The sequence below is a fragment of the Maylandia zebra genome, unplaced genomic scaffold (genome assembly GCF_041146795.1).
Source record: "Maylandia zebra isolate NMK-2024a unplaced genomic scaffold, Mzebra_GT3a scaffold01, whole genome shotgun sequence".
NCBI lineage: Eukaryota > Metazoa > Chordata > Actinopteri > Cichliformes > Cichlidae > Maylandia > Maylandia zebra.
The window spans coordinates 2,011,601-2,036,192 of record NW_027490031.1 but is presented as its reverse complement, the minus strand read 5'-3'; the positions used below and the strand labels follow the sequence as shown (position 1 = coordinate 2,036,192).

The 24,592-nt window shown below is 41.7% G+C and overlaps 1 pseudogene across 1 annotated transcript in view; it reads left to right on the top strand.

The window, feature by feature from the left end:
- The window catches only part of LOC143415594 (uncharacterized), a 51,481-nt pseudogene extending 40,471 nt beyond the window's left edge, over positions 1-11,010 (top strand). The window contains exons 10-11 of the transcript XR_013096022.1: positions 10,120-10,166; positions 10,311-11,010. The product of XR_013096022.1 is annotated as an uncharacterized LOC143415594 (transcript). The remainder of the gene's footprint in view (positions 1-10,119; positions 10,167-10,310) is intronic.
- The last annotated feature ends 13,582 nt before the right edge of the window (positions 11,011-24,592 follow it).

The following is a 24,592-nucleotide window of genomic DNA, read 5'->3' as shown; positions in this document are numbered from 1 at the left end:
TCTCTGTCCTATTATACAATCCTTCACTCTGTGGAGATCTTTACTAAAAGTAAAGAAATAATCAATCCTCGAGTACATATCATGTCTCGCTGAATAAAATGTAAATTTGCGTTCATGTTTGTGTAAATATCTCCATATATCTATAAGCCCCAACTCAGATAACATTGTTTTTACTTGTTTCTCTAATTTAGTTCCCCTCCGGTCTCGGCTAGTTGTATCCCATTTTGGATGGAGAAGTTAATTGAAATCTCCTGCACATATACATGTACCAACACTTTCTGCGGCAATAAGACTGAATATCTCCTTAAAGAACCCTGTACTACTACCAGGGGGTGCATATATATTACACAGCGTGACGTCTTCCTGTTCCATTTTCCCTTTCACCAACACAAATCTTCCCTCTTTATGTTCTCCAGAAAACTCAAAACCAACCTTGTTCGGTATCAGAATGGCCACTCCTCTTTTTTTGCCAGATCTATGTGAGGCATAATAAATATTTTTGAATCCCATTCTCTTCCATTTCTCATGTTTCCAACTTATTTTCCTGCACCAACATAACAATACTCAGAACACATAATAAACACACATGAACAAAGACAGAACTTGTCTTAACCAAATAAACCAGGTCTTCCATAAGAGAGGTTTTTTTCTCTCTCCTCTCAGTCTGGGGGAAATGCCACAGTGTGGGGCCCCTCTTGTTTCATATTTTAAAGGAAAAAGGGAAACTAAAAAACAAAAACAACAAACATATGAGTCCACCTGCATTGGACCCTCACCACTCTATGATCAAAGGGAGATCGACGTGCCATATTCCATCACGGCCAGGGGAGGAGGCCATCCAACCATATACCCCCCTGTATTGATCAGCAGCCCGGTGCACCTGTTGTTCCGTTGGTCTTATGTTCATCTTAACAGCGAAACGGGGCGGGTGGGGCACAGGTGTTACTCCTCCGTACCGACATCCTCCGTGCGCTGGAAAACCTTCAGCTTTTCCCGTGCGCTCCCGCATAGATCAGCTGTATTCCTGGCGCGCCGCGGCCCAACCACGCTCGTCGGTAGGATAGTGCTGATCATCTCCGCCGTAATGCCTTTGGGCTTTCTTGTGGCCACCGGTCCCACCGTGTATCCGCGTCTTCTTAGATCCGCCGCAGCTTCCTCCGCGTTATTGTATAGGACCATTCCCGAGTCAAAATGAACCCGCATTTTAGCAAGCGGGGTCTGGAACCGGATGGCGTTTTCTTTAAGTACTTTTTTAACCGGGCCATACTCTTTTCTCTGCATTTGTATTTTTTCGGCATAGTCGTGATCAAACAAAATCCGTTTCTCCTTTATATATACAGGCTTCTTCCATGCAGCGCGTAGGATGTGTTCTTTAATATTGAACTTTAAGAAGCGCACCACCGTTGATCAAGGGGGCGCCCCCGGCGGCGGCTGCACTCCCAGCGCCCGGTGAGCACTCTCTATCCCTAGGTTCTTCTCGCTGCCCAAGTCCACACCGTCCCCCAACTCCGATATCATCATGCTTTCCACATACCTTAGCATGGAGGTGCCTTCTATGTTCTCAGGGATGCCATATATCCGTATGTTATTACGGCGTGAGCGCCCCTCCAAATTCGTAACCTTCTCTTGGAGCTGCCTCTGGTTATCCAGCAGCTGAACAATGGCATCCCTCAGTCCAATGTCCCATTTCTCCTTCCCTACCATGTTTCTTACCATTTCTTCCAGACGTTTCCTCACCTCCTCGATCCTGCTTGTGGCAGTGGTAACCTGTTGATTTATCTTGTGTGTTAACTCGCTCAGTTGGGCTTTCATGTCCTCTTTCAAACTTGTTCTCACAAGCGATAGCTCCTTCTTCATCTCTGCCTTAAGGTCTTGCATGCCCTCCACCAGTACTTCACTCACCACCTGTCTGAGGGGGCCTAGCGCTGATGTTGTGGCCTCCGCCGCCATCTTCTCGCCCTCTTGCTCAGAGCGTGTTTCATATGTCTTACTCTCAAGTCGCGTTTCTAAGCTTCGGCCTGGGGCTCGTCCCTTCTTATTTTTATCTTCCACTCATTATTCTTGAGGGGAAAGTCGCTTTTAATGAATTATATTCTTGAATTGCAGATTATTTTAGCTATCGATGCAGGAGCTCCTGTTTATGCTGCTACTCTCGCCACCATGACACTGGAAGTCCCCTCGTTAGAATTATTTGATAGTATGTCTTGCACTATCCTACCACTGTATATTACTGTAAGCAATAAGCAACCAGCAGAACTCCCATCCAAACGCAGTGCACATTATAGCTGGGGACTTCAACCATGCTGATTTAAGGTCAGTATTCCCCAGATTTGAACAGCATATTAAATGTGCAACGAGGGGGAAAAACACATTGGATAAAGCCTACAGCAACATCCAAAAAGGCTACAGAGCAACCCCTCTACCACATCTAGGTTTGTCAGACCACATGTCCATGCTGCTGATCCCTGCATACACTCCCATTAGGAGAAGAGCCCCCCCAGTCACAAAAACTGTGAAAACCTGGCCAGAAGGTGCATCACATCAGCTGCAGGACTGTTTTGAAAACACGGACTGGAGCGTGTTCGAACATCAGGACCTTGAAGAGCACACAACATCAGTGCTCTCATATATTAACTTCTGTGTCAACAGTGTCACTGTGGACAAACGTCTCCGGGTGTATTCCAACCAGAAACCCTGGATGACTAAAGAGGTCCAGGTCCTGCTGAAGCAACGTGACGCCGCTTTTAGATCCGGTGATGGTATGCAGTACAGTGCAGCCAGATCTCAGTTGAAAAGAGGCATCAGAGAGGCCAAGGCAGCGTACAAGAGAAGGATCGAAGACCACTTCACCACCAACAACTCACGACAGGTATGGCAGGGAGTTCAGCACTTAACCAACTACAAAGCTGGCAATACCACGTTGACTGAGGGTAACGCGGAGCTTGCAGAGGAGCTGAACCACTTCTTCGCACGCTTTGAGGTGAAGGGACCAGAGGCAGCAGCAGCAAAAACATCGGACAGCAGCAGCCCAAGCCTCATAGTGCAGGAATATGAGGTGAGGCGCACACTGAGGGGAGTGAACCCCAGGAAGGCCACCGGACCAGATGGGGTAACCGCAAAGGTCCTAAAAGAGTGTGCAGACCAGCTGGCTGGGGTCTTCACTAAGATCTTCAACACTTCACTGTCCCAGTCCTGCATCCCGCCGTGCCTAAAGTCAGCCACAATTGTCCCACTGCCAAAGCGTACTAACATTAGCAGCCTCAACGACTACCGACCAGTTGCTCTAACACCTGTTATAATGAAGTGCTTTGAGAAACTGGTCCGACGTCACATCATGTCCTGCCTGCCACCCACACTCGACCCGCTCCAGTTTGCATACAGAGCTAACAGATCAACTGAAGATGCCATCGCTACAACGCTCCACACCACCATCTCTCACCTGGAAGTGCAGGGCCGTTACGCCAGGCTGCTCTTTGTTGACTTTAGCTCTGCTTTCAATACAATACTCCCGGACAGACTAATAGATAAACTGCTGGAAATTGGACTTCCTTCCACCACCTGCCGCTGGATCAGAGACTTCCTCTCAGACCGTGTACAGAGAGTTAGAGTGGGGCCTCATCTTTCCTCAGCCCTCAGCCTCAACACCGGCTCTCCACAAGGCTGTGTACTGAGTCCCCTACTGTACACTCTGTACACACATGACTGTGTTAGTTCCCACCCAGACAACACAGTCATCAAGTTTGCAGATGATACCACTGTGGTGGGGCTCATCTCAGGGGGAGATGAGACTGCATACAGAGCTGAAGTTCAGAGGCTGTCAGATTGGTGTGCAGACAACAACCTGGACCTCAATACCACCAAAACAAAAGAACTGGTAGTTGACTTCAGAAGGAGGAAGTCCGAGCTGCAGCCTGTCAGCATCAACGGGGAGTGCGTGGAAAGGGTCTCCAGTTTCAAGTTTCTGGGTGTGCACATAGACACAGACCTCCAATGGAGCTCTAACACCTCTGCGGTCTTAAAGAAGGCCCAACAGTGTCTCCACTTTCTGAGAATCCTCAGAAAAATGGACCTGAAGAAGGAGCTGCTGACCGTCTTCTACCGCTGCTCCATTGAAAGTGTGCTGACATATTGTGTGTGGTTCTCCAGCTGCACCACAGCACACAGAAAGGCACTCCAGAGGGTCATCAACATGGCCCAAAAAATCATTGGACATCCTCTTCCCTCCCTGAAGGACCTGTACAGCACTCGCTGTCTCAAGAGGGCACGCAGCATCCTACGGGACTGCACACACCCAGGACACCGGGTGTTTAAGCTGCTGCCGTCTGGCAGGAGGTTCAGGCTGCTGAGGTCCCGAACAAATAGACTCAAGGACAGCTTTTACAACAGGGCAATAGCCCTGATCAATGCAAATAGCTGACCTGACTGGATATCTCCCTGGACTTTTTAGGGGGAGGTAACAATGTTTAAAACGATAACAATAATATTTATATTTATAACAAGGTGCAATAATAATTAATGTGCAATAATAACAGTGTGCAATACACATACACTTATTCTTCTTTTTTTATACTAAGTTAATATACTGTGTTGTGTTGTTTGTTACGTTGTGATGTGTCATATCGTGTCGTGTTGTGTTATATGTAGTGCCGACGTAGGACAGTTTTTCCAATTTCATTGTACTACTGTACTATGTATGACTGTGCAATGACAATAAAGAGTTATCTTATCTTATCTTATCTTATAGTACTATTCTTATTGTATATATTGTATATCTTATTTATCTGTTTCTCTGTCTCTCCTGCTGCTTTGAGCATGTACATGACAAAAGAATTTCCCTCAGGATAAATAAAGTTATTCTTATTCTTAAATAGATTTAAATGGTTTTATAAAAAACGCCTGAGGCCTTGGCTGCATTTTTAGGTCAATAGTACCATATACCTTTGTTGTTTGCAAAACTCGTGCATAATTTTTTGAAATATACCATTTCTATTTGTATTTCAAGTTATGAAAATGATTTAAACATGTTTGTGCGTTTTACAGTAAAAATAAATTTACGTTTAAAAAAAATAAATAAATATAAGTCTACTCGGATTTTGAATTTTTTTGTCTGAATTTACGTAAACTGTGCTAATATAGTATACTAAAATGAAAAAAAATAACTCAAATTTCAGATATTTGAGGTTGTGATGAAAAAAAATTGATACCAAACAAGGCAAGAAAAACATATTTTAAATGTGAAATATAGAGGTAAAATCAAAAGTAGTCAAAAACGGCCAATTATACCCTGGACCCCAGAGGGTTAAATAAGTGAAAATAAAATGTTCATTTCTAATAGAGCTTGGAAAGAAAAGCATCTGGACTTCTTTAAGTTGCTTGAAGACGTTTCACCGCTCATCCGAGAAGCTTCTTCAGTTCTAAGGTTTAATGGTGGTGAGTCCCAGATTTAAGCCCTAATGAAGTGCCCCTAAAGAGGGACATGTAAGTGAGTAAGTAAACTTTATTTATATAGCACCTTTCACAGACATATGTCACAAAGTGCTGTACAAGGTAAAAACATAATACAGTCATAAAATACACCATGAAAACCCTGGTCTAATTAAAAGCTTTTTGAAATAAAAATGTCTTTAGCTGCTAAAGGACCCCCTACTAGTTGTTTAGAGTGGCCAGTAGAGGTCAACCCACCCAGTGTTGCCAACTTAGCAACTTTGTCGCTATATTTAGCGAGTTTTCAGACCCTCTTAGCGACTTTTTTTCTAAAAAGCGACTAGCGACAAATCTGGCGACTTTTCATGGTGTTATTGGAGACTTATTTATGACGACTTTTTGACGTGAAAGCGGGTATCGCTTTTACTCTCAACAAGCAGCGGGTGCTGCCGTGGGCACCTCGCCCGTTCCAAAGCACGGGCGGAGGATAGTCCTCCCCCAGCTTCTATCAGGGCATAAGATGTTCACACCTATGCGTCCAAAGTGCCAAAGAATCGCGCATGAGCGAAGTCGCTGCTCCCGCACTGACTGTAACGCAGTCAGTTCTTCTTTAACTGTTATGCTGTTTTGTGGATCACAAGGTTTAAAACTACTTATAAACACACACACACACACACACACACACAAAGTAACTCCACCAGAGTGCCTATTTTGGGTCACTTTTGCCGGTCCAAGCCCAGATAAAGGAGCAGGGTTGGAATTGTGACATTAAAAAAACCAATAATTGCTAAAATAAATTTAATTTGTAGTTCTAAATAAATTCTAAATGCATGTAGGACGTTTTTTACTCCACGTTCCTCTGACAATCCCTGTTACCTTCAACCTTGTGAAGTCAATACAAGAGTCTGCACTATCCTCGGTGTCTTTATTGTCTCCCTTCTGAACATTCATCCAGCCGACACTCCGGGGGGTGGTAGCTGCAAATCTGAACTAGCACCTTACAGTCCTCCCAGTCCAAGCTATCTACCCAACACTTATACTGACTGCTAAGTACAATTTTACATTGACACAGAGATCATACAAATCCACTATTCTTAAAATCAAAAATTCTTAAATTCACAGATCTGGTTCATTTTCTCACTGCACAAATTATGTATAAAGCAATAAATAACCTGCTTCCTGACAATATTCTAAAACTGTTTTCTAAAAGGGAACGGGGATACAATTTGAGGTGGGAATTAAATTTAAAACATCCTCGTATCCGTACAACATTAAAAAGTTTTTGCATTTCTGTGTGTGGAGTGAAGCTGTGGAACAGACTAAGTAAAGATATGAAGCAATGTCCAAGCATGGCGCAGTTTAAAAAGTGGTTTAAGGATATGGTTTTTACAGGGTGCAGGGAGGAGGTAGAGATTTTATAGGGTGTTTTTGTCCAATTGTTTCATGTGTGCGGGTGCACGGGTATGTTGGTATGGGTATATATATATCTGTAGGTTGTGTATCCTTTGAGGTGTTACTGGGGTTATTGAAACACTAACACTAATGCGGTTATGGTGTTAATGTCCTTTTAACGCGATTAACGCTGCCAGTACTACTTTAAATCCATCACAGTATGGCAAACTAACCTGTCTATCCTGCACTAACCTGCAGAGGATTTTCATGCAGCCTGTTTTATTTTGTGTTGTAAACTAGTGCTGGTACAAAGGGTCCAGGCGTACCAAGTTTAATTTTTATTACCAACTAGTCATGACAGCAAGCTCTTCAGCAGTGTCTATCTTCCTGTGAGACATAACCCATTATGTACTGGGATGACGTCACCAGCAAACATAAAGGAGCAATCCGACTCCAAAACTGACTTATAGCAATGAGCTGTGTTCAGGATCAGCATGTTAAACATATTGCAGAATATTACACAACCTTTAAATGATGCAGTTAGTCTAGTTTAGTTTGTTTTCAGCACGTTTCACAATATTTCTAGCCTCAAATCAGTTTGATGTGTAAAGGCACGCAGTGACGCGAAATAACTCCCCACAAATGTGTTAAACCAAAAGTAATGAGCCTTTTCTGAACATGTAAGAAGTAGAAATTAAGGATACTTGTTTAAAAATGAACAGAGTAAAAATAAATATTAAAGTGAAGATGCCTGAAAATTCTTAAGTACTTCCCACCTCTGGCCACTGTGTACCTAATAAAGTGTCAGCCATGTTAAATATGTGTTTCCCATGTTTATGTCCACAGTCACAACGACAATCAGTGGCACTGACAGAAAGATGAACAGGTTTACATAGGTTGAAAACGTGTTGTCTGAGAAAGAAACAAGGCTGTGAATTATTTCTGTCTGTGTGTGACAAAGAGGCAGACAGGAGCAGCTAACATTTGGAAATGGCAGCTTAAATACTTAAAACTCCCATTCTGTTGTTTGATAACATTAACAGAAAAATATGGTGAAACGTCTTCAAGAAACTCAAAGAAGTCCAGACGCTTTTCTTTCCAAGCTCCTCAGTGTGACATGGAAACTTTCAGGTTCCTGTTGTCATGGCTGCATGTCAACATTTCCTCAGCTGCAGTTAAAAGTTTACGGTTTACATCACCTGGCCTGGAGGGCGACAGGTCAAGTGTCCAGTAGTAATGCAAATCTCCACTGCCCTGATAAACCATTGTCTCAGCAGTTTCTCCTTTTCCTGCAGCTATCATCCCAGTGGATGTCGGAATTATTGAAATTCCAAGTTTTATCATCATATCTCTTCCCAATAGATTTACAGGACATGTGGAGCGCATCACAACTGAGCCCTGAGCTGTCTCATCTGTATTTGGATCACTGATCCACACTGGCTTAGAAATTCTATGTTGATTTAATTGACCGTTGGTAGATTTTACATAAATTGTGCCACTTGAGGGGTGTACTTTGGGCACGTGATCTTTCAAGACTGTTTTATCTGCTCCTGAGTCACAGAGAAAGTGGACAGCTTTGCCCTGTACTATCAAAGTGTGGACTGGTTTTGTTTCCTTTCCTGATAAGTTTAACAATACTTCAGTTGAATCTATAGTTTGAGGGATGGGCTGTTGTTGGCTTTGGCAATCTAAAAGATTATCTAAACATGTCTGGGTGTTGGCAGTGTCAGCAAGTGCTAGTCATTTGTTGTATGAGGGGTTCAGGGCGATCATATTCACCATGCTCTTCTTTAATCCTATTGTCCTCCTCTCTCTTTCTCTCTGCTTCCCGCTCCTTTGCCTCTGTCTCTCCGTCCTCTCTCTCTCTAACCTCTCTCTCCCGTTTCACTCTCTCTCTCTGCCTGCACTCAGTGAGCTACAAGTTTCATAATCTTGCTTCAATGCTGCCACCTGCAATGCTGCTCTCTTCACTCTCCCTGCTTCTTTGCGTTTTTGAGCTTGTTCTAGCCATAACTTTGCAGCTGCCACCTGTAACTCTTTTCGTTCTCTGTCTTTTCCCTTTGCACATGCTGCACTTACTGTCAACTTATCCACTAACATTTTGCATTTCCCCTCAACAAGTTTCCCTTCAAATTCATATTTTTTACGCCAACATTCTAAATACTTTGTGTTGCCGGGGGTGAAGTTCTGCATAAACTTAACGTCCCCTTCTGAGGCAGTCTTACTTGCTTGATTACCCATTGCAATGACAACAATTAGTGCTACAGACTACGTGTCTGTTTCTGCACTCACTCACATGAACACACACACACACATATATATACACAGCAGTGCACTTCTACTTCACTTTTTGTCGTTGTCAGCCACACGGCGCCTCCAACACCGGGCTACGAAGGCCACACGATCCTTGATCGTGGCGTTCCTTGAAAGACTTCTAGTTGTCCTTGACGGCGGCTTTCCTAGAAAGACTCAGTAGTACCCAACTACTTTTCGTATACGGAACACGGTTTACAGGGCCATCCCCTTTGTACTTGCATGAAGTCATTCCCGTGTGAGTCCTGCCTCGAATTCGTGAATCTGTGCCCGTCGAGGGGAAGGCAGACGCTATGCAGCCGGTCCAGCAACAAATCTCGCGTCCCGGGTCTCTTAACAGGTACCTAAGGTCCTGGCTGAAGTCAGACTTCGGCCCGTCGTTTTCCTCCTCGACGAACTAAGATCCCGAATCCGGCTCGAAGGACCAGTTAATGTCAGAGTTTTACCCCTGATACTGCTGGATAAACAGAAGGTCACTCAGGGATGAGGCCACACAGAGCTCAAGTTTTCACTTGCGAGAGGGAAGCAGTTGTCTCCAACCCACTTCAACTTGCTTTCCCCCCTGCAGGTTGTTTTTATTGGTTACACACATGAATATTCATAAAGCTTGTTGCTGTATTACCTATAAGAAATTACTATAACTGGTTACAAAGTGTGATTGTGCTGTGCAAGCGTGATTGTGCTGTGCAAGGATGATTATACATTGTGTGTGGTTATATGATGGGAGTACAGCTCTCCCAGATTGTTGTTGGTAGAATCTGTTCTTCTCAAGGCTGCTTGTTCCCCTTATCAATGTCATGCACATATTCATATGCATAGGTTACCTAGATAGCAAACAGAAGCATTCTAGCTTTATAATTGGCAACACATACATTAAACCTAACAGTTGGTCTGTTCCTTTATCAGTGTCTAACAGTATGTGTATGAGAGCCTTGTAATGTCCATGTGTGCATGCTGACTGTGCTGGTCTGACCCCCCTCCTCCTTTCAGGGTGGAGCCTGCTGGAGTCCGATGGTTGAGACCAGGTCTGAGGAAGTGTAAGTGTGTTTTTAATGTGATTCATGAAAACAAAGCAGCACACATTCACATCTCTGATGTCAGGAGTCATCATCAAAGTGTCAATCAATGAACAGATGATGGATCAATAACTGCAGCTGGATTGTGTTTGTTCTCTCCATCAGATTCCTGCCAACTCACAATCGACACAAACACAGTACACACGAACCTCAAACTGTCTGACAACAACAGGAAGGTGACACGTGTGGAGGAGGTTCAGTCATATCCTGATCATCCAGATAGATTTGATGTTCGTCAGCTGCTGTGTAGAAATGGTCTGACTGGTCGCTGTTACTGGGAGGTCGAGTGGAGCGGATATGTTTATATATCAGTGAGTTACAGAAGAATCAGAAGGAAAGGACGCAACGATGGCTGTTGGTTTGGACACAATAATCAGTCCTGGAGTCTGAACTGCTCTTATGATGATCCTCATTCAATCTGGCATAATAACAGACAAACACGGATCTCCTCCTCCTCCTCTGTCTCTAACAGAGCAGCAGTGTATGTGGACTTTCCTGCTGGCACTCTGTCCTTCTACAGAGTCTCCTCTGACACTCTGATCCACCTCCACACCTTCAACACCACATTCACTGAACCTCTTTATCCTGGGTTTTGGGTGGGTACTAAGTCCTCAGTGAGTCTGTGCTGTGTAAAGAGTGTCCTACTGTTAGAGAAACACTGACTGTTGAACAGATAGTTCAGTCTGTACATGTCTGTCTCTTTCACTCAGAAACATGTTTTCAGATTCATGGATTCAGTCAGTTAATGTTTTAAACTGTTCTAAATGATTCCTTATAAATCTCCAAAAGTTGATTCTGTTCATCTGGACGTAGCGTTTTGTGGGAGAAACGTTTCATCACTCATCCAAGTGACTTCTTCAGTCTTCAGTCTCGACTGAAGACTCCTCCTTTCCTCTCACCGCTGTCTCTCGTCCTGTCCGCCCGCAGCAGACACTCATGTCCGGAGTTTGCGGTGTTAGCCAGGACTCCATTAGCATCATAATGCTACACTGTGGTAGCGCAGCGCTAATAGCTGATCCCTCAAGTAAACAAGCGACCCATGCCCCACACAGTTAATGTCTTGTTTCAGAAAAAACATTTCGCCGTTTGCTTGTTTGATCATGCTTTAAACACATCAAAACGCATAGTGGGTAACAAACACTGGTACCGAATAGGCTATCACTTAGCAGCAAGGTGAATCGGTGATGCATTAGCGTGGTCTGCACTTCCTCTTCTTTGATTGGGTGAAATGAGTTGAAAGTAATTGGATGAGGGAACCATGTGGAGTGCCCTGCATAATTTCAATAAAACACGAGGGGGGGCGGGCAAGATGGCGGACTGAGCAGTCGCATCTGTCTGAACTCCTCACTAAAGTCCCGATGTTTTAATCTTGAAGTTATAAAATCCACTCCTTTGAGCTATATTGACGACGTTTCAGCCCGAACATGAAGAAAACCAACAACACGAAACCTCCGGCAGTGAAAAACCTCCCTTTTACAACCCAGAGAAACAGCGAGCATGACTACCAAGCTCCGATGGAAACGGCTAATTCTAGCAGCAACAAGAGGGACAGACTGTTAACAACCCCTGATAATACTCCTGAGAAACCACATATGGAGAAAAAAGCAAAAGGTACGGCTAGTGATAATGACTCCAACACATCCACTGACACTATACTGAAAGCTATTGAGAGTCTTGGAAAACGTGTTGATGACCGCATGGACGAAGTTAGCAAACAAATTCAACAAAATAGCGCCATGCTGGCATCCATCGCTAAATCGGTGCAGTCTAATTCAGAGGAGCTGCAAGAATGCAAAAAGAAAATAAAACACCTGGAAAAAGAGATGGAATCAATCAAAAAAGATAATGACGATATTAAGGATCATGTATTGAGCCAGGAAAGATACAAAAGAAGATGGTGTCTTCGTATCAAAGGGAAAAAGGAGAAAACAAATGAAAATATCAGAGAAGAAGTGGTGGAACTTCTAGGAAGGATTGCTCCGGAAGTAAAAGATGAAGATGGAAGAAGCAGTTGATGTTGTCCACAGAGTGGGAAGAGCGGTGGAGAATAAGCATCGACAAATCATTATTCTGTTTGTGAGACGTGCCGTGAGAGATGACATCTGGAGGCGAACAAAGGCTTCTCCCGTATGCAAAGAAGAAGGCATCCGCTTTGCTGAAGACCTGACCCCAGAGGACTGGAGATCCAGACAAGCGTTGTGGCCAAAAATCAACCAAGCTCAGAAGGAAGGCAAGGCTGCAGGCTTCAGGGGCCCTTTTGGTTTCATAGAAGGCAAACGTATCAGGGTAGAGACTCCAGGTACGGGCTGACATCTGACTACGAAAGGAATATACAGTGGAACATTTCGGATGATGGGACTTTTATCTCAAGATTTTCCTACTCCATCTCCTAAACTTCCTCTTTAAAGCTGTTCATGTGTTCTGTGTTCCAATTAAAAACTAATATTTCTTTTTTTTCCTTTAACACAAGGGGACTTAAAGACACAATTAAGCGCAAAGCTGTTTTTCCGTTTTGCAAGGGGCAACAGGCAAATTGTTTTTTTCTCCAGGAAACTCATTCTGAGGATTCTGATGTGAAATTTTGGTCACAATGGGGAGATAAAACATTTTTTAGTAATGGTACAAACAGGTCGGCTGGGGTTGCTATTTGTTTCAACAGATGTCCTGGTAGGTTTTTGTGCAACATGGCAGACAAAAATGGACATTGGGTTGCCTGTGTGTAAAATACTGATAATACTCTGATTATTTTGGTTAATGTTTATGGATACAACAATGATCAAGAGAATAAGAACCTGCTGCATCAAATTTCTACAGTTATAAAGGAACTTTATACCAAATTCCCTACTGATTATATAGTAGTTGGAGGTGATTTCAATGTGACTCCTGATGAATGGTTGGATAGATGGCCTTCAAAATTTTCAAGAGAACATAAAAACCCAATATTTGAAAAATTCGCTAATGATACTAAATTAATAGATGTATGGAGAGTGTTAAACGAAGATGTAAAACAATTCACTGGCACCAACCTAATGGTCAAAGCAGGTCACGTATTGATTATTGGTTGGTATCCAACTCAATTTTACAAAATGTTAAGGAAACAGTCATCTCTAACAGTCCCTTAAGTGACCATTGCGCCATTATTCTGAGACTACAAAGCAAAGACCAAAACAACACATTTAAGGATTATTGGAAATTTAATTGTCAGATGCTGAGAAATGAGGAGTATTGTAATTCTATTAAAAAATTAATTTTAGATATCCAGAATGATGAAGCCATCAATACACCGATATTCAAATGGGAATATCTTAAATTTAGAATCAGAAAAACCTCAATTGCATTCGGTAAAAAGTTAAACAGACAAAGAAAAGAAGAGGAATCAAATGTAGTAAAAGAACTTATGAATCTGTATGGCAAATTGAATCGGACTGAGGAGGAAAAAGGAAAAATTAATAATTTATAATCTAAATTGGACGAAATGTACCTTTATAGAGCCAAGGCTGCTTATTTGCGATCCAAAGCCAAGTGGATAGAAGAGGGTGAAAAGAACACTGTCTATTTTTGCAATCTAGAAAAACGTAGACAAGAATATAACTCAATATGTAACCTAATAATCGACGGAGAGGAATGTACAGACCCTAAACGCATTTCAAATGAAGTATTTACTTTTTACAGTAACCTTTATAAGTCTTCATACTCAGAACAAAATGTCACCTCCTTCTTTGACAAAATCAGTAATTGGATTCCAGTAATTGATGATAATTTTAGAGAAATTTGTGATGAAGACCTGACTATAGAAGAATTTGATTTTGCTATTAAGAGCATGGCATCTGATCGTTCACCGGGACCAGATGTTATAACAACTAATTTCTATAAGCACTTTTGGGAAGACCTAAAATTACTATTATTCAGTGCGTTAAATGAAAGTATAAATCAAAAGGAGCTTATGACAACAATGAAACAGGGAGTTATAAAATTAATTCCAAAACCGGGGAAAGATAAGAAAAAACTAAGTAATCTAAGACCTTTAACACTTTTAAATACAGAATACAAAGTTTTTACAAAAGTTTTAGCAACAAGACTAAAAACAGGTATTTCTGAAATAATTAGCCCAACACAATCAGGATTTCTCAAAGGACGGTTGATCCAAAATAATATCCGCTTGGTTTTGGACCTCATCGATTACAATTACCTAATTAAGGATGATGGTTTTATGTTGTTCTTGGACTTCCATAAAGCATTTGATTCTATTGAACACACTTTTATTATTAAGACATTTAAACATTTTGGGTTTGGTGATGCATTTCTGGATATAATCACTATGTGATATACTGATATTAATAGTTGTGTTTCTCTTTTAGAAGGCACATGTCCCAGGTTCAGGGGTATCAGGCAGGGCTGCAGCATCTCACCTCTTTTATTCATTGTAGCCACTGAATTACTTGCTATTACTGTCATAAACTCAAACATCAAAGGATTATACATAAATAATCACAAATTAATAATAAGTCAGCTTGCCGACGATACAACAACCTTTCTAAAAAATAAAGAACAAATTCCATTGGCCTTAGATACAATAAAGATCTTTTCTGATGCTTCTGGACTACGCCTGAACCTGGACAAATGTGAACTCATGAGCATCCACAATTGTTCTCACTCTTCTTTGTATGATATACCTGTCAAAAATGAAATCAAATATCTTGGAATCTGGATAACTAAATGCATGGCTGACAGTGAAGAAAAGAATATTCAGAATACAATTGACAAATGCAAAAAAACTCTGAACCATTGGCTACAGAGAGATTTAACGTTGTTCGGCAGGATAATGTTGACCAAGGTTGAATCTTTGTCCAGATTAATCTATCCAGCTTATTCCCTAGCCATCCCACCAAGAATTATAAAAGACATCAATAAGGTGAATTTTAATTTCATATGGAAAAATAAACATCATTATGTTAGTAACAGGGACTTGATAGAAGATTATGAAGAGGGGGGTTTAAAAGCAATCGATTTTGAAATAATGAATGGCATTTTAAAGATTAATTGGCTACGATCTTTCTTGAAAAATGATAATGAGATCTGGTTCTTGATACCATCTCTTATTTTCAACAAAGTTGGGGGGATCCAATTCCTTTTAGTGTGTGATTTTGAAATTTCTAAACTACCCATAAAACTTTCCAAATTTCATCAACAAGTTTTGTTAAATTGGAAATTAATGTTTAAACATAACTTTAGTCCCCACAGTGTTCCATTGTGGAATAATAGGGTGATATTGAATCGGGGGAAATCTATGTTTGTGGAAGAATGGATGACAAAACAAATTTGGTCTGTGACACATATAATGGATGAAAATGGAGATATACTTGAATTAAACAGGCTTAATGAGAAATATGACATGAGTTGCTCGTTCGAGCTCTATAAAAAGGTTTCACAGAATATCCCAACAGTCCTTGTAAATACGGTAAAGAACAATTATAAATAATTTGGAGTCTAAATAAATAAATAAAGTTAAACTAGATGGTCTTGACTTGGTTAATGGAAAATGCAATAATCAGTTTTTGATGAGGTATTTGGTTAACACCTTATATCCAGGTAGGACAAAACATTCACTCATCTTTAAAGATTATAACAAATCTGTGATCTCGTTGATCAGAACCAAATATTTGACATTTCCAATTCCCCCCAAATTTAAAGAAGTCCATTTTAGAACTACAAAAAATATTTACCCCTCCAATTAATTTATGAGAGACAGATTTAAATTTGTGTTAGGCAACTGTTATATTTGTAAAACAACTTCGGAAACAACAGAGCACATGTTCTATGGATGTGTGACAATCCAGAATTTATGGAAATCTCTCCATGTCCTAATATTGTCCCAGTATGGATATATTGATTTTTGGTCTTTTCAAAATATTCAAATTGGAGTAATCCTTAAGGACAAAAATAGTGAGTTTTTAGTTAACAATCTCATTATTATAACAAAGTATTACATACATAAATGCCGATATGCTAAATCCCCCCCTTCATGGCCTGCTCTTAAAAACGACCTCTCCCTGTTCCGTAAATCTCTTAAGCTAATAAATAAGCCCCAAGCAATCAAATTGCATAGATTTTTAGAAGAGTTTGATTTTTCTTAGCCCCTTATTTAAGTTATGTGTCTTGTTTATGAAACCTCACTTTTAGAGATTTTTTGATCCCCTTTGTCTTCTTTATTTCTGTTACTTCTTTTTTCATTCTATTTTTTATTGTTATTTCGTTTTGTATTTGTTATTCATCTTTTTATATTATTATTATTATGTAGATGTGTGAATATGGATGTGTATGTATGCATGTGTATATGCACATATATGTATGTATGTATGTTTACTTTCAGTTATTGTCGATTTCATTGTGGTGTACAGGAGATGTGATTCTGTACTGATTGATTTAATATGTCGCTTGTCTCTTTGAGATTGTCATTGTTATTGTTCTAAATAAAGTTCATAAAAAAAAGTTTCAATAAAACACAGTTTTAAACGCTGTTACAGCTATCACAGAACGCCGTAAAACACGGTGTTTTTATGCATCTTTGAATGGCGTTTTCTGCTGAGTGACGTAAAAAGCAGCATTCAAAGACAGACGGAAACGCCGTTTTTTCTGTCACTCGGATGGTGTGTTCAGTGCGCCATGTGAGTGTCAGAAAAAACTGCGTTTGTTGCAACAGAACGCCATTTTTTTCGGCATTTTAAATAATTAAACTGCGTTTTTTACGCCATTTCTTAACCAAACAGGTTAGAAAAGTGGCGATATTTGGCACTAATGGCTTGCCATACACGGGCAGTCCATACCATGTGACTGATTCAGGAACTGGCTCGCTGGTTCGCACCAGATTCGAAATAAAATGGGCAGCAAAACACAGCTGATTTCCCCATCACACTGTGTTGTGGAACTGGATTACATACGTGTTACATAGTTACTTGAGCATTTCTTCTTCGATGGAACCAGCAAGGAAGAGATTTTTTTTTATTTCATCTCTCCTAATAAAGTGGGCAACTCCAGGCCTCAAGGGCCGGTGTCCCTGCAGGTTTTAGACGTGTCCTTGAACCAATACAGCTGATTTAAATGGCTAAATTAGCTCCTCAACATGAAGTTCTCCAGAGGCCTGGTAACGAACTAATCATGTTATTCAGGTGTGTTGACCCAAGGTGAAATCTAAAACCTGCAGGACACCGGCCCTCGGGGCCTGCAATTGCCCACCGCTGGTTTAGAGGTTTACACATCAAATCATTATAATCACAGAGCCCGCTTCACTTGAATCATCCACTTGATGGCACAGTAGAGCCAATGAATCATCACAATGCTTCGAACCATGAGTCAACCAGTTGGATGAAAGCTTCAGTTCATCACGAGGCTTCATCTCACCATCACTAATGAAAACTATCACAAAGGGTCCTGGTGAAGAGTCTGATGGACTTTGGTAACAGACATTGAATTTGCTTTGATGTCAAACGAAGCTGTTTCATTGATTTTTATGCAGCTCTAATTTCATAAAGCACTGCATCACAAACCAAGAGGAAGTTATGTCACATGTGTTTATGTGCACAATGCAGAATGAGCTCTATTGCTGACAATAAGTGATTTTAAAACAGAGTGAGCATTTCTGATTATATTATATTAAACCCCGATTCTTTTGTCCCCATGATAGAACAGAGAAAACCCGACTCATAGCGGTCAAAACATTTTATATTTCTTTTTATTCAATCATCTTCCGGAAGAGAGAGACCCAGCCCCAAAAGCCAGTTGCAGGATCTCTAACATTTTTAGCTCAACATGTGTCTTATATGTAGGGATAGGTATTGTTTAGGTTTTATCCGATACCGGTGCCAAACCGGTACTTTTGAAATAGTGCCGGTGCTTAAACGGTGCTCAAACCGGTGCTTAAAGAATGGACAACACAAAATTGGTCCAAAAACATCTCATGTTCAGCTGTTTTTTTTGTAAAAAGATAACAATGTTAGCCTTTTCTGCAGCTATGGGGCATATATGGTATCACTCTTGGCTGGAAGCAGTGCTTAAACAATGGAAAAAACACAAACTTTGTCCAAAAACCTCTCATGTTTAACTGTTTTTCACTTTTTCTTTGGTCATTTTAGCCTTTTTGGCCAGGGTGAAGGGAGTATCTGCCATCAAACAAGAAGACAGCCGCATGTAGCTATGATGATGTTTGCTAGTTCACCTTACGTGCATTAATGTAATAATGTGGTTAGCCTACTCAACGTAAATTACACACGAACAACATTAAGCTACGCAGAGAAGAACGGCTGCTGCTGCCATCATCATTCTCATCATTTCTGCTACACTGGCAGGGCTAGGGGTCAGGACTCTACTCTTTGGGTTTTTGGGGATGTTGCTAACTCCGGTTCCGATAACAGGCACCACACCTGCAGTAGATGTGCACGGTGTGAGGTCTCGCAGCAAGCTATCAAATACGGCGCATTTCTCGGCTTTTAAAAAAAAACGCTATGCGTCGCCAGGTGTTTCATCGGATTTGAGGTGTTACCTTCTTTGACAGTATCACAGTATCAGCTTAAAGCACTTGTTGCTGCTGAGTTTGCATCTTTTGCTGTGAAGTACAGCCAGACTTTTGACCGCTTCGCCTTGGACATTTTTAATCTGTAGCTCTGCTCTAAAAGAACGTACGTACCTGGACCCGCCTACTATCCTCGGAAACGTAAAATGATTGGCCAGAATCTAAAGTGTATCACAGCTCAGGGAAAAAAAGCACCGAAATGTGCGCTGCTTTTCGGTCTGGTTACTACCGTTTATGTCAGAACCGGTACCCATCCCTACCGGTACCCATTCCTACTCGTGAATCATGATTCACAAGTACAACTGACTCACTGACTAATCACTGTTGCTGTTAGCAAACTAATTCCATTAGTAGAAATATATCTAGCTTATAATTAAAATTGTGGGGGAAAAAACAACAGCCAGTTTCTTAACAAAAACATTTCTGCTCTGAACTGGAAGAAAAAACCCTGAGTAGAAGCTGACATCAAGACAATAGCTCCTCCGATCACAGTAGCATCGCTCAGCTAACATGCTAACTGCACATTTGAGTTACTCACCCCCCCTTGCTGTGCTGAATCAATGGCTGTGTCCCAATTCAGGGTCTGTACGCTTGAAGTACGCGCACTACGCGCACTACGCGTACTACGTACGGTGCGTACTATAAATACGAGAAGTGCGGAAGTGAGAGGCTTGTGAAATGGGACGGTCTAGCCTACGTCACCCTGTTCAGGCTGCCTAGCAACCATGATACTAACCGCGAGAAACATTACATACAGCTTTGTGTGACAGAAATGAAGGAGAAAAATGTTTTGTTGGTCATTCATTTTTGTTCTGACATCACTTTGATTAGTTGAGTGTCTGAGGCTGAGACCACGGGACTGTAAAACATGATTGTTGGGCGTCATTTTTGTATTGAGCAGTCATTTCATTTCATTGTTAGTACATAACAATTAGCTAATGTTGCTCATGAGACTAAAATCATCTCACTGTGGTAATGTAAATATAATATGGCCAGTATTATATGTATTGTCAGATTATTATGATATATATATATATATATATATATATATATATATATATATATATATATATATATAAACACCCAGCACGCCCCTGCGGGCGGTTTATCCTTCAAGCTCGGGTCCTCTACCAGAGGCCTGGGAGCTTGAGGGTCCTGCGCAGTATCTTTGCTGTTCCCAGGACTGCGCTCTTCTGGACAGAGATCTCCGATGTTATTCCCGGGATCTGCTGGAGCCACTCGCCTAGCTTGGGAGTCACCGCACCTAGTGCTCCGATTACCACGGGGACCACCGTCACCTTCACCCTCCACATCCTCTCGAGCTCTTCTCTGAGCCCTTGGTATTTCTCCAGCTTCTCGTGTTCCTTCTTCCTGATATTGCTGTCATTCGGAACCGCTACATCGATCACTACGGCCGTCTTCTTCTGTTTGTCTACCACCACTATGTCCGGTTGGTTAGCCACCACCATTTTGTCCGTCTGTATCTGGAAGTCCCACAGGATCTTAGCTCGGTCATTCTCCACCACCCTTGGGGGCGTCTCCCATTTTGACCTCGGGACTTCCAGGTTATACTCGGCACAGATGTTCCTGTACACTATGCCAGCCACTTGGTTATGGCGTTCCATGTATGCCTTGTCTGCTAGCATCTTGCACCCTGCTGTTATGTGCTGGATTGTCTCTGGGGCATCTTTACACAGCCTGCACCTGGGGTCTTGCCTGGTGTGATAGACCCCAGCCTCTATGGATCTTGTGCTCAGAGCTTGTTCTTGTGCTGCCATGATTAGTGCCTCTGTGCTGTCTTTCAGTCCAGCTTTGTCCAGCCACTGGTAGGATTTCTGGATATCAGCCACCTCCTCTATCTGCCGGTGGTACATACCATGCAGGGGCCTGTCCTTCCATGATGGTTCCTCGACATATGACCAGCTCCCCCGCTGACCCCAGTAGGCACTCCCATACTCCGCGACCCGCCAGGGAAAGGGGGCCCAGGCCCATCAAGACCGGGGCCCAGCGCAGCAGCGCCCCCCGGCCCCACAGAGCCCGGGACAGTCCACCCAACCCCACCACAGAGAAAACTGCACCCACCCCATCATCCACTCATCTTCCAGACTACATGAGACAATAGACGCCCAGGCTGAGATCTTCCTCCACCTCTCCTGTATCTCCCCCTCCTGCAGAGAGTTCCTGAGGAGAGGAAAGCTCCTCAGCTTCTTCTTCTTCTTGGTTGGCAACCAATGTTAAGGCACATTACCGCCCCCTGGCTCAGAGCTCAGTGGACATTTAGATGAGAAAATATATATATTTGACACATTTAAGGAAAATACTAATAAAATAAAAATAAACTAAATGTTCCCTTTAGAACATTTAGTTCTAAAGGGAACATTTTTTTGCTCTATAAAATAGTTGAGAGTTGCACTCTCTGGTCAACTGACTCAGTGACTCAAACAAACCTGATTCACTTTGGTAAGTGACTCATTAAAACTCGATTCAGTAAAAAAGAATCAAATTTACCATCACTAATTGAGGGAGACATGGACATAAATACACAGAGGGTTAACGAGGGAAGAAGGAGCACATGGGAACACAGGTGACACTGATAACCATAATGAGACACGGCAGGAGTAAACAACACTGACGGGAGACTATCAAAGTAAAACAGGAAGCACACACAGAGGCAGACCACGGGGAGAGAGAGAGAGCACGGGGAGAGCACAGACATAACGGGCTGGGGAAACATGGAATAAAAAACAAGGAGGGGAAAAGAGGACTCATAGATACACAGAGGGGCACACAGGGGGTAAAGTCACAAGGAGAAATCAATAGACCCTGTGCCCGAGAAAATGCTAACTTCCTGGTTTGAGACCGGATGTAGGGTTGTACATTTCCGGTAGCTTTACTTTGCGGTCAATCGCTACTGCGAAGATATCCTCCAAAATCATGTCCAAAACTCGAAAACGGAAAGATCACGTTAAGTTACAAAGAGCAGAAGGTGGGAACACTCACCACTGTTGTGTCATAAAAAATCTAATGATCAATTTTGACGTTAAAAAATATTTTAGATCGATCAGTTGTTTATGTCACTCAACACAACCAGAACTGCATCACTGCAGCAGAAGACACTTCGTCCACATTCAGAAGCACATCTCTGTATAGTGACTGGTCTCATGATTTAAACAGGCAAATGTGTGCAAATGTGTGAAAATTGTGTCCTGCGTCCTGATCGCTGCAGACGATCTCCTCCGTGACGTCTCTCCTGTAAAGTACAGAATCGCTGCATCAATCGCTAGCAATGTGACTCTGAAGTGCAGTGCTGTATGTCCACGATGTCCACGAAATGTTTTGCACCGTCAAAAAATAAAATTAGCTACTTGATTTCACCTATCACTGGTTATTTTTAGAACATAACACCCGCGATAAATGAGGGACAGCAGAGAAATATAACATTTGAATCCTTTTCTCTTTTGCTCTGAGGCGCGGGGAATAATATCAACAAGTCGATGAACATCATTTACAGATATATTGGGTAAATGCCCGAGACATCTATAGAAATGTAAATCGCCGCTTGATTCATTCATTTGCTTAACTTGTTTTGGACCGTAAACAAGGCATGAATAGGACACCGGAAACAAAGCTCCCCACAGGAGTTTCCACACCAGAAGTAGCATATGCTAACGTGCACATAGTCTATAAGCAACATCTTAACATAACAACTGTTAAGGTTCAAATATTGAGGAAGGACAGTACAAACCACCAGGTCCAGAAGAGCTTGGTCAAACAATTGATTTTAATGAATACACGCGTGGGAAGACCAGTGCCTGTTCGCAGACAGGAACTGATCTCCAACTTAATCAAAGCATAAGCAGATATTTATACCATCAGGGTTTGAATTAATGACGCCCCTTCATACGTCACAGATCCATTTCATACATAGGTCACATCAAAACCACAATGACTTTTAACACAGTTTAGAAGAACATTGTCTTCATCTTCATAGCAGATGTTTCCTGTCAGGCTTTCTGATTAGCGCTTCTTCAAAACCGCAGACAATGATTTTGCAGTGAGCGAGCGCTTCTGCAAGCCCACAATTACAAGCAAACATGATATCTCACGACCTTACGTGGCACTCTGTGTCACCTCTCGCCTACTAACGCTGACTGTGTGTGTCTTTTTTGCAGAGACAAACATGACTAACCTCTCACCTATAAATGAGTCTAACTAATGTGTGTGTGTGTGTTTTATTTCAGTGAACGGAGGACGTGCCAGTGGCCCTGGGACCTCAGGTGGTGGGTCGTTTTCACACTTTCTTTTGTACAGCACCGGGTGGGCTGCAGTGATTTTCTTTTTGTGTGATTTTCTTTTGGGTCCACGGCTGCTGGTAAGTCCAAGTTCCAACATTGTTTTATTGTACTTTTAGGACACTGTCACCAAAGACGCTACATTTTGTTCTCCTAATATTTTATTCTTTATTTCTTTTACTATAAATAAAATTGTTTTAATATTGGAGCCAACCTGCCTTAGTGTGCATCCTTGAATCTGTGCGGCCACTTTTTATTCTTTTTATCTTTTTTTCTTAAACATATGTTTCCTGGGGGTGGAATTCCCCTAGGTGGCGTTGTCATTTTATTATTTCTTTTAGAACCCCGCCGACCACTTGGTCACATACTTGACAAGTGCAAGTGTTGCAAGATATGTTAATAAAACAAACTATTTCCTATGTGTTAAGCAAAACTGACCCTTTTTTTTATATACATCGAGGTATGTAATCGATTTAAGATAATAGATTAGACTATTGATCCCGCAGCTGAGAAATTCAGTTCTACATTATGATTGCTAGTCTTTGTTAATATGTTTAATAGATGAACAATTTGCTTTACCTCAAATGTTGTCAGCCATTTCTTAATCTTAATTTCTGCTTTAAAATGCTGTTGAAACATACAGCTTGCTAAACAACAGCAACATGACATTATGAGTTTTGTTGTCAGAGTGTTAGTTTAGAAATAAGTCATTTACCAGCTTAAAGACATACCTGGTTGTGCATTGATGTCCCCGTTCTGAAACACCTCCATGCCTGATTCCCAAGATCTGAGTGTGAGTGCAGGTCTGTGTCAGGGTACATGTGTATGTGTGCGTGTTCCATGTTCAACCGGTTAAGCAAAAGTCAACAATCTTCGATCAACGCAGATGGCCTTGAAGGAGGGACAAAGAGTTCTGACAACAATCCTGTTATTATTGAGAATTTTGTTGTTCAAGTCAGCTTCGACCTTGGCAGGCCTTCAGCTGGTGCTAGTGGGATAGGCGCATGAGTGAAGATGGTGAATGTTTGGGTTTAGTGTGAACAACTACATCTAATTTTACAGTTGGTCTAATGTCCATCACTGGTCACCAATTCTCTCAGTTCCCATTGTTCTTCTCCAAGATGTAATCCATATTGCAGAGCCATGAGCTTCTCCAAGATCTTATCCATATTGCATTCAAAACACAGTCTGAGTACTCACAGCCCTGCCAATCGTCTATCGTGTCGGCAAGCCTGATGGGATTTTGAACAGCTGTAGCTGCTCCTTGTACTTCGATAAGCCAGGTCCGAGCCAGCTCCAATCAGCCAGAATAGTAGTTACTAAATAAGTTGCACTTTTTTCATTTATTTTTAATGCTCCTTTAAATATAGGTATTTTTGGAAGAGCCATAGAAACCAGCCAAAATTGGATACTCCTTTCATCATCGTCAGATGACATATTGCACCAAAGTCTAAAAACAACCAGTGATGGGAATAACAGTGTTACAAGTAACGGCGTTACTTTTTTCAGTAATGAGTAATCTGACTAAT